Source organism: Limulus polyphemus, unplaced genomic scaffold (genome assembly GCF_000517525.1).
Source record: "Limulus polyphemus unplaced genomic scaffold, Limulus_polyphemus-2.1.2 Scaffold3219, whole genome shotgun sequence".
NCBI lineage: Eukaryota > Metazoa > Arthropoda > Merostomata > Xiphosura > Limulidae > Limulus > Limulus polyphemus.
In genome coordinates this window covers 56,799-68,931 of record NW_013668829.1, presented here as the reverse complement: position 1 = coordinate 68,931, position 12,133 = coordinate 56,799, and the positions used below count along the sequence as shown (strand labels likewise).

At 33.3% G+C, this 12,133-nt stretch overlaps 1 long non-coding RNA gene across 1 annotated transcript in view; it reads left to right on the top strand.

Annotated features, from left to right (window-relative positions):
* The first annotated feature begins 235 nt into the window (after positions 1 to 235).
* LOC111088150 overlaps positions 236 to 12,133 on the top strand; it is a 55,161-nt gene continuing 43,263 nt past the window's right edge. Inside the window, exon 1 of the long non-coding RNA XR_002612756.1 lies at positions 236 to 278. This is a non-coding gene — a long non-coding RNA (uncharacterized LOC111088150). The remainder of the gene's footprint in view (positions 279 to 12,133) is intronic.

Genomic DNA, 12,133 nt, shown 5'->3' with positions numbered 1-12,133 from the left:
TAGTCGTTTAAGTCAACCATTTGTATTTGTAGTGACTTTACTTAACTAAACGATTTAGCTATTATTACTTAATATTACAATATTACTTAATTTTAATGCGAACTAATGCTTTGTTTTTGTTCGGATGAAATTAGAAACTTTCGGGTGTATTATGTATATGATTGCTTATAGATGGCAGCACCAATTAATATTTAAACCTTAGTCATATTGATCGCCAGATGGCAGTGAGTCACCATGGCGGCGAGGTAAGGTGGTATTGAAGTGTGTTGATCTGAAAGGTAAGGATATATGCAGCTTTCCTGTTCTATTAACATATGTATAACTGGCAGAAGGGCGTGCATAACAAACTGTATATCACTGTTCATGTGCGAAATAAGTATATTTTCATCTATATTTTGTTTTTATTTTTAATGCACAGAAAATGCTTTTATTCGTGTTTATCAATGTTGAAAAAAATCTCTTTCTCCAAATTTAGTGCAGGCTATAGTACAAAACAAGCATGTCGTATAATGAAAACCAAGAAGCGTTGTTGTCAGTTGGACACAAAAACTGATCATGGCAATAATCAATGTATTGAAGTAAAATTACAACAAAGTATTGGTTGATAAGTGAATGCTCAAAAAGTGGTTGTTGCTTTTGGACTTTTGTCATTGAAAACTAAGATTAAGTCTTTCCGAATTTATAATATCACATAATACCGGACTTTGCCTATTATATACTTATTATCCAAGTAAATCAACGATACTGACGTTTAGAATATATTTTGTTACTGTTTTTACAGTCAAATTATGTTTTACACATATTAGTATGAATAATTTATTTGATTTTACATGCCTGACGTACCGTAGCAGTAATTTCAAACGTAATAAAACATTTTTTTAATTATTATTTAACACGATTAAAACACGGAGTAATATACAAAGAAATTTCAGGGTTATAAAGAATTGATTGTGGGGATTTCATTACGAAGTTTCTGCACCTGCGTGAAGAAATCTAGATGATGCTAGGAAATTTTAAAACAGTTGATACTTAAAAAAAAAGAAGAAGAATTATGATGTCAAGTTAATGGGAAGTTTAGACTTCAGTTGTACATTTGTTTTTCACCACAGTTTTCATTAGGTAACTCATTTGCTCTATGTTATTGCATTAAACATCTAATGTTTCGGTATGTAACCATGCGCAATGAAACTTGAAACTGAAAGTTAGTACCTGCACGTAATTTGTACTGTGCGTGTTAAAAAAAAAAGTTTATATGTTGTTTACACTTCTGTGAAACTCTGTATGACAAAAACGGAGCAGTATGGTAAAAGACGTCGTTAACAAAACTAGAAAAAGCAACAACCAAAACAACGGCAACTAGCTGTTAATGAGCATTTTATTTTCATAAACCCCCCGTGGTTGAAATCCCATACCCCTCACATGTATATATAGAAAATTGGGGAATACTATTTTTAGGCTCACTTTTCGGAACCTATTAATATCTGACAATTGATACAAAAGTATATTTATCAACACACGTCGTCGAAGACCTTATTCGGTAGCAGGGGTACAGTGATGCCGGAGTAGGAGTGGTGTTCCGGCACCTGAAATCGGAGATAAGTCCCGACACTTCAAAAACTGAAAATATGCATATATAAAATTTGTTATTTAGTTCACAAAGGAAGTGTCTTTGATCACCAAACTTTCAGAGTATCAGAGAATCCCCTGGCTGTATATGTTCCCCCATGTGCACTAGTAGAGCTCTATCAGATCGCCAAAAATATTCTCTGTCACTCTCCTTCAGGAGTTGGCGTCAGGCACGTGACAGCCTCTGTTCAAGAGTAGATGTCAAAGAGTTAAAACGTGGTTATTAAGACACAAAAATTAAAATACGTAATTTTAAAGGCTTATTTACACAATATCCAACGACGATATCCTTTTTTGTAGCTATTTGTTTTGGCAGGACAGAAGGTGTTCGAAACATTATAAAAGTCAAAGTTCGTAATACTGTACCGCAGTTAGAAATTTAGTAAATTAATAATATATGCGTTTTGAAAACTATCTTTAGTGACTTTCACACTGTTTTTTTTCCTTGCTCCTTAAGTTAAAGGAAGTTGAAATGTGTATATTATCTCGGAAATATATACAAATTTAATTTTGTACTGATGTCGGTAGTGTCAAATAGCTGGTGTTGCATGTATTCCATTTACTTAAAACGGACTTACAAACATTGAAATTATGGTTTGAATATGAAACCTTTACCCTAATAGTGATATCACATGACTGACAAATTTTGGCAAGGTTCCAGCACTATAAAATTTAACAGTACGCCACTGACTGGTAGGCTAATTTATCTAGCAGTAATTTACCAAAATATATGCTTTAAAAATCAGTTTAAACTAACACTTCCAAACTGCAACGGATCAACAAAATATTTCTGTAAGATTATTTAGAAAGAACGTTCAAAAACGATTTCTTAATTAAATGAAAACATTACATTTAATTTATTGTGGTTCATATGGGATCCTTCTACTTTCTTACTGTCGCTAACTTTACAAAATATAATGTTGAGATCAAAATCTGTTTTACTAATCTTTTTATGAGCTGTTGTTTCGGTTGAGGACTAAAAAATGTGTACAATTGTTGTTTTGTATCTTATTTACGTGTTTTTTCTACTCTACACTTCAATCCTTTCATCACATAGGTGCATAATTAACGAGTAAAAATGACATACTCTAAATATATTTTAACCGTATTATTACATCGGTTCGTAAACAACAGTTTGTCTGTCACTTCATAGAGTGCCTCCAGTGGCACAGCTGTAAGTCTCAATGCTTATAGCGATAAAAACCAGGTTTCAATACCCATGGTGGGCACAGCACAAATAGCTCATTGTGTAGCTTTGTGCTTAACCACAAACAAAAACTTCATGATGTTGCATGAATGCGTGAGTACAACTCAACCAGTTTAATTTGTTCATGTGTTACATAAGTTTAACCAACATTTTATATCCTACGTCATGATATTACATGAATGCGTGAGCACAACTCAACCAGTTTAATTTGTTCATGTGTTACATAAGTTTCACCAACATTTTATATCCTACGTCATGATATTACATGAATGCGTGAGCACAACTCAACCAGTTTAATTTGTTCATGTGTTACATAAGTTTCACCAACATTTTATATCCTACGTCATGATGTTACATGAATGCGTGAGTACAACTTAACCCGTTTAATTTGCTCATGTGTTACATAAGTTTAACCAACATTTTATATCCTACGTCATGATGTGACATGAATGCGTGAGTACAACTTAACTAGTTTAATTTATGTATGTGTTACATAAGTTAACTATTGTATTACCAAAATGAATTAACTGGACTAGATCCGTTACTAGACTTGAATCATTTATCGTGTTGACTAGTTAGCAAAGAGTTCTTCTAAGTAACTATTAAATTTTATACTTTTTTCTTAGGCATGCCTTGCTTAACACACATGTGCACATGATTACATCAAAACTGTTTGTTTTTCCAGAATAAATTACCTTTCTTTCTTTCTTAGGCATACCTTGCCTAACACACACATGTGCACATGATTACATCAAAACTGTTTGTTTTTTCCAGAATAAATTACCTTTTGAAATAAAATATAAGAAAATGAGACGCAATGCTGTAAAGTTAGTAGCAACAGATGCAAAGTATTCATTGCTGATGATAAAAACCAAAGGTCTGATTATTTTGGACCATCATTTCTAATTTTGATTTTTAGAGTAAATGAAGATCAACTGAACTGCAAGTTGTACAGATATGTTTAGAGGGCGCTAAAGTATAAGATGACAGGATGTTTTGCGCGAAATTACAGCGTATCTAAAGTGAATGAATATTACTTTATTTTCAAGTGAATCAACAAGGAACCTTATATTTACACGGACAAGATATAATTTTATAATAGAAGATTAATTTGTGAAATACGATAATTATTCAGACAAACATTAACAAAAATCTGTAGATCGGCTTTATAAACCATAGAATTTCTAACTGAGCGCTTCATGGACAAAAATATTTGTTTCTGCAATATATATAATTGCAGGTTGTCTTTTATATATAAAAAAACATTAATAAAATTTATATTCGGTCAATAGGTGGCGCTCCTTTAAATATCTTGGAATTTCGACTTCTCACCACTTAAAAAAGATTCAGCTTTAGTCCAGTTGCATATCTCTGATAATAACTAATTACTAATCTGCTATTATTTTGAATAACGATCTATTAGAAAATTGTAAAAGACTTAGTTTTCATAACTCGAATGTTCAATATTACTTGTCAAAAGTGAAACAGGTAAATACACAAATCCTCTTTTAATAAGTTTAGTAAACATAAAATTCTATCTTTTTAAAAAATCTAAAATAACGTATTCATCCTGTTTTGAATTTTCGATACAGCCAGATTCTACTTACATAATGTAGCATTTTTATAATGGTTTATTGATAATTATTGAAAGCATTGTATACAGTTTATCATGGAAATTAATGTTTTAACACACGAAGTTTTTGGTTTCTGCTTTAACACATAATATGCACTAATCTGTTCTATTTATAGAAAGACTAAAATTTTTAAGTTTAATTATTACTTATATAAAGTAGTGAAATTCAAAACAAGCCAAACGTTTGCATGTCTGTATTTGTTACTTCACATAGTACTAAAATCAAGATATTATCAATGCTGGCAAACCATTAAACGAAAAAGAAAAATCAAATTGAGATAAAAAACTAAGTAAAAATCGTGATGAAATTATAAATTTTTAGTTAATTGTAAAAATGTATGTATATCAGGACATAAACATTCTAAAATATTATGTGAAAACCAGTTGTTAAGTTGCGCTTGAGGCCTGTCATGGCCTGATGGTTGGGGCGTTAGACTCGCAATTTACGAGTTCGAATACGGTCACCGAATATGTTTGCTTTTTCAGCTGTGTGTGTTTGAGATGGGGTGGGGGTAGCTATAATGCGACAGTCAACCCTACTTTTGAATAATGTAAGAATAGCCCAAGAGTTGGCGGTAGATGGTTTTGACTAGATGTTTTCTCTCTAGGCAAAATTATGGACGGCTAGTGCAGATAGCCCTCGAGTAGTTTCGCGCGAAATTAAAAAACAAAGACCAATAAACCTACTTGTGCTTAAACGTTAATTTTATTTAATTGTATGACATCGTGTTTCGAACGAACGTTGACTCTTAGCATGTACCTCATTTTGCATATGAACTGTTGTTTTGTGAAGATTTCCACTTAGTCAGGATCTTATATTTAAAAATGATGCAAAACAGTAATAGTAAAAATACAAGATATATTAGGACATTTTTTTCAAATTAACTATACTTCTCCTGTATACAAAGCTTGTGGAGAAAATCTAACATTTCAACCTTCTGTCAATCTGCAACACACGCATGAAGTCATCACTAACACGAGCATGATGTAATTTTACATATTTATGAATAATTATCAGTTTATCTTGTTTCCATGTTTGTCCGATAAACGTTCGGGAGCTGCTGTGAAGGACGCAAGATCCAATCAGGAGGTGATACTTGAAAGGATAGTGTCCTACTTACAGATTTTTATTGAGATTTCAACCACACGGTATAGACTCGTTAAGAGGTCTCCTTTGATTTCTTAGTCAGTTCCTTAGGTTTAGATATCAGAGCTTCAACAATAATGTCTTATTCCATGTCACGCACATCTATAACCTTCCCTACCTTAACGAAAACTGAGGCACACAAACACAAACTTACTCTGTTTATAGTGGTACAATAGTCGAATGGAGAAGACTTAGTTGCCTATTTAATCGTCACAAAATAGGAGAGTCAAAAACAAATTAATAGTGGCCGGACAATACAACTTTTCTAAAAATGTATAAATATATAATGCTACTAAGCTTAGAATGTCTACATGCTACATAGTACAGTATTTAGAGTTGTATTTTTTTCTTTGGAAATTGTGAACGGAAGAAATTACTTCAATACAGAGACAGATGATAGCTAGCAAACCTTATGAAGACTAAAAGGCGTTAATCGGTACAGCAGCTGATAGGTGATATGAACCACGAACCAGAACATCCATTTCAACAAGAGACTGCACAGGAGGCTGAGAGAAATGCCAACCACTAGTTTCAGCTGTTGACAGAAAGGTTTGCCTAAGAGGTACATATAACAATGCGACTGGACTTTTTCACACACACAGTCTTTTGGTCTCCTTGTATAGCTCTATTATGTTACGCGAATATCTTAGTCTCATCAGTAATCAAGTTCACATTCTTATACTCCATTTTTATCCTAAAGATGATGAAATATTTTCAATACAACAATGCTGCCCTCCACCGTACTGGTATTGTACGTGATTGGTTTGAAGAGCATTAGGAAGAGTTCCACCATCTTTTCTGGCCACTGTAGTCCACATATCTCAACTCAGTTGAGAATCTGTGTCAGAGCACGCATTCCTTTACTGTTAACCCTACTAATAACACTGTTATCATAATTTCTACAGATATCTAGGTGTAATATATAAACAAGAAAATTTTAAATGCTTCTGATTTTGAGTCCGAAATGGACATATTAAGAAAAATATAAAAAATCTACGGTTTACGATATTTGTAACACAAATTTTAAGTCTATTGGTTTCTAATGCTTCGTCGGCTTTCGGCATTTAAATCTACCTTTTAAGATCCCGGTTAGCGAGAAATCCACTCTTGGGGCTGCCGTGCGCACTTTTTACAAAAGTATCAAAAATAAACGAGGAAAGTGCACAATAGGTGCAAAATGGTCTAAGACGGCGAGAGCAACTTTCAGAATTCAAAAATTCTTTCTGGTTGCAGAGAAATAGTCGAAAACAATTGGCTACTTCCCGAATTCCCAGAAAATCAAAGGAGGGATTCGGAATGCTTTGATTTTAGCAAATATTAGAGTTATTTCATTTCCAATGATGTTATTAATCAATTTCAATGCATAATTAGTGAGAATAAACTCGTTTCTAGTCTTCTTCCAGTACGTCTTCAATCTCAATGTCCAAATCTTGTAACGAAACACTCTCTTCAGCACACATTTCCACTCTGTTCTTCCTCTTGCTCTCGGTTCTCTGCTTCTTCACGATTTCTCCGCTGAAGTAAAACACCTTCCTTCTGTAGTAAATCATGAAGGGATTACCAATCAAGGAACTTTGCAAGCATTCTTTGAGAAACCGTGGAAAGCATTGTATTAGTCAAAAGACCAAGTTGAATAACGTTTTTCTCCAACTTATTCCTGCCATCCATTCCTTTTGGATCTTCAATCAATCCTCGAGACATTTCTGGATCAGATGGATACATTAACTTTAGAACTTCAAAACACACAAGACGACACACTTGTAAAGCTCTCATTTGTCTTCTCCCAGTCTCAACCAGTTTTCTCCTTTGATACCATTCTTTGGAAAATCATTGAGTGAGATCTGTTCAATGTTCAACATCGCAAAATTTTACTTCAATTTGTCAATATTGGTCAATGCACGAACGGAAGAACCTATTCCACCATCAGAGGACGATTCATCATCTGAGCTGCCATCTAATCCACCAATGAACCTCTCTCGATTAGTTCCCCTAAGTGCTGATCGTCTGGTCACCCTTCTCTTTTTTATTGGCTTTGGGACTTTTTTGCACTACTCCACGTCTACTTTGGGGGATAAAATGGTAATGTTTTGCTGTACATACAGCTGAAGGATCACAATGTAAACATATTCCACAGCTTTTGTAGCTTTCTTTCTTTGTGTATTTATGTTCTTCACACGGTCCTGGCCTTCTCGTAACTTCCGCCATACTTGCGCCGCGCAAAAATAGAAAACTGATTTCGAAACAGCTGAAATTTTTACACACGGTTATTCGGCTTTTATGGTATTTTCCCGCCCAAAAATGATTCTGAAATTTCAATTTTTTTGGGCGAAAAACTGTAATTTGTGGTGGGTTTCTGATTGACCGGGATCTTAAGAATATAAATATGTTCAGATCGACCAATCATTTTTAATAATTTTTAACCTTCAAATTATCATTATTATGTTTTTGCCTGTTACAACACTCACTGTAAAGAACTGAAGAAATAGCTGACTGAAATAATGCTTTTTTCACGTCAAATACAATTTGGATATTAATGACATTTTTCGTTAATTTTTTGTACGTCTCCTATGTTATTAAGGACCCTGTAATCGACAAAATCATGACTCTATGACAAAAAAAAGTCATGATTCTGTAACCAACAAAATCGTGAAACATGGTGCATGAAATATTGTGGAGAAACAAGTTATTTAAAAACCTGAACACATGAATAATTTTATAGGGCTAATTGGTGAAGGAACATTCAAAACTCTAAAATACGAAACCACTGTCAAAAATCAAACAATCATTAAAATCCCTGGTCTAAGAGCTTGCTACATATGAAGAGTGTTCTTAACACGTAAAGCACAGTAAGCCAGTTAATCTCTTTAAATATTCAAACTATAACATACAATATTAGTAGTATGTTTCCTGAAAGGCTTTTCGGTATAAAACCAATTTAAATTGCGACAAACTTAAGAGTGGGACAAACACCATATCCATTACACGTTTACTAGCTATTTCCACAACTTTAAATGAGCAGTTTCAGAAACATTTTTTTCTTGTGTTTTAGTAGGATTTGTTTATATTTAAACAAAACCCAAAAACACTGTTAACATGAAACATCTGAAACAGGTGTTTTCCCATGTCGTCTAGTGTCTTCACAGCATGTATGTGGGATTGTAATATATGTTTAATTAAGAAGTGTAACGACACGACAGTGGCCCCTGTAGGATACCTTCATTGTCATACATCTTTGAGCATCTATGACAGTTGCCAGGTGTATTCATTTAATTAAATAGATCTTGTCTCTGTGGATATATATATATCCCTGTCGCCTGAGGCGGCTTGCGCGTGCCAGCTCATTGAACGCTTATTACGACAAGAATCTTTGATAAGTCTGGTAAAACGAGTGTCTTATTTGTAGTCGAAAACGGTGGTTCTCAAACTTAAACATTCCGCTAATCCCTTTCATGAAAATGCCAAATCTCGCGAACTCCCTCCTAAAAATAAATATTTTTCCCGATTTTCGTCCTTACCCGAGTATAAATTATAAAAACAGGAATCTTGGAAATATAAAATTTGTTTTTCTTATGAAACTTTTATTACACACAATTTATTATTACATTATTAATTTTATTATATTATAAAAACAGCAACACTTTTCCAAGATACCGCTTTCGCAACTCGTATCACTTTGATTAAGCCTAAACTTGTTCTTTATCCTAATTTTAAAAACGACACTAGCAGTCTATTTAATTTTAAAAAACGGCAAAAAATTTCCCCTCACCTTTCCATTTCTCATGAGGAATCTTGAGGTTATAATCTACTCAGTGTGATGGATGCTCTCAAACACTTTTGCTTCCGTCATTATGGAATTTTTTCCGAGACCCCCCTGAAACATTTCACGAACCCCCGAAGGGTGGTTTTGATAGAAATCGTTGTCAGCATCTATTGTTATTAATGATATATATATATATAACATTAGAGGAATGAAAACATGGAGACTCAATTCTTTTATCGTTATTTTTAATATTCGCATAAAAATACAAAGATAGCGTTCCTTATTTTGAACTGCTAAAATAGCAGGAAGGCAGCTAATCAACAGTACCTACCGCCAAGTATTGGGCTACTTTAATCGAATAATGAAATTTGATCACTCTTATAGCGCTCTCACAGTTCTAAAGCGCAGGACCTGATTTTGCGGCAAATTACCGCGAACCATAGATCTAGGATTCACAGTCCAGGACCTAACCATTAAGACACGCCCGGTCACACATGCTTTGAAATACTGAGAAAGACGAAAATACTGTTTAGAGAATTGTTGATAACAATGTTATAAACTTTTAAAGTGATGAACATAGATCAAATTTAATTATTTTAGCAAAAATGTATTTTTTTTTATTAACTACACCTAGACAAACACAAAATATGTGACCTACAATCCGGTGCCGAGTTATGTACATAAAAAAAATCAGTATTTCTCTTAAATTAAGCTTAAATTATTTTTTAAAGATATTATCACATTAATTAGAACAACTCTATTAGCTAGAATCTTCCAGAATCTGGGACTGCAGTATTTCTTGTGGTATTTCCTTTTAGAAATTTTAGTCGTCTTTCAGTAGCCAAGCAGTGCAGTACAATGACTTCGTGCTTTAAATGTCATTCTTACAAAGCCCTCAGCTACTTTGCGGCTACTTGTCACTAAAGCTTTGATTCAGTTGGATATAAATTACACCAGTAAGGACTTTTATTCCATGCATGACACATAAAGTAAGCTACTGAAGTAACATCAGACACACGACAATTTATGAAATAAAACCCAGAACACGAAAAGATTTGGAATTTATGATATATTTTAGGGTTCTTCTTTCTCAAAAAATCTTGTCTTTTGTAATTAGAGTAAAATTTAGTACGCTTCAGCGTGTGGAAACATTTTTCTAACAAACTTTTGGTAAAGCATCGTCTTTCCAGTGACAGAAATGGCAATTTGAGTACATCAATATATGAAGTAATATTTTATTTCGGAAAATGTGGAGTATCTGAATGATACTCCTGAAATATGATTTTCATAGATGTATTTGGAATATGATTTTAAAAGTTAAAACACACTAGTTTTACATGATTTTCTCTATTGTTTGAAACGTGTAGATTTACGTTTTTAAACACAATTTCATGATAATAATTTTAAACATGTCCATTTCCGAATAATCATTAAAAAAGTAAAAACTTTTGAACCTGTTCAATGAGCACGTCAAATAATAACATTTTAAGCACTTCAATTCCTGGAATAATGCTTCCAGAGCCTCAACTTCTGAGATCTAATTAAACACATTAATAATACTTCCAGAGTCTCAGCTTCTGAGATCCAATTAAACACAATAAATTTTTGGATAAACATTCTTAATGCTTTTGCTTCGGGCATAGTGTTTTTACACACATAAATTTCTGGAATGAAACCTCTAGCTGGTCACTTTCTGGAGTAACACCAATTCATACAAATTAGCTCCAGAAAGTAATTTCAGGAACTTCTTCTCATTTAACCCAAGTTATAAGCAAGTGAACTTTTGGAGCAGTATTCATGAAACCTTCCTTCAGTGTATCTTTTTTTTTTTAATTTAACCACACCTTTACCCAATCTAAGTCTTTTCCTCATTTGATTTTTTGGTACAATCCTGATAAGATAATACACACATACATATATATATGTCTACATATATATATATCTAAATATATTTGTTCGCGACTTGTTGACTCAGAAAAAGGCGTTCCGCACTTTGAGGTCGTGAGTGTGCTATAAAGATGACGGTCACATTCCACTAGTCGATCAGACAAGAGTAGTTCAAGATTTGGCGGTGGGTGCTCTGAATGGTTGCTTTCCCTTTAGTTTATCAGTTCAAAACTAATTAGGGACAGCTATGCCCTTGTGATATCCCTTGTTTTGTAGCTTTATATAAAATTATTTAATTGGAAAGGGCGCGAGCACTCTCTATGTAGGGATGGCACGGACGCTCGTATTAAAGAAATACAAACGTCATCTGGATTTTCTTCTCTCATCATCTTTATTCAACAAGCCTATCGCCTACCTAGTTCTAGCAGTAACTATAATTTTATCATTTGATAGAACAAAACGGTCTTCACGATCTTTGACTACCTATTTTGTTATTATTCTATGCAAAATTTATAAAGCTTTAGAATACACTCTGTAACCTAATAACCAATGTACGGCATCTTATGAAAAAGTAAACAAACAAGTATTAAGAAAAAATTATCGCTAAATAAAAAAGCTAAGTATGGATAGCTACTGAACTTGAAAAAAGGAACGAAACAAGATAGGGATGGAACTGGACATATCACTTGATCTGGCTAATGATCACATAGAAGGCTGAGCCATCTCGACCTTACATGGAGAATAAAATCCCTACATTACTGGCTTCCACATTGGCAAAACAAATAGAACCAGAATTTCCAATAGTAAAATGTAACTTTATTGTAAAATAGTTATAAAAGTATTTTGTAAAGTTAACTAAAGGAAAGGTATAAT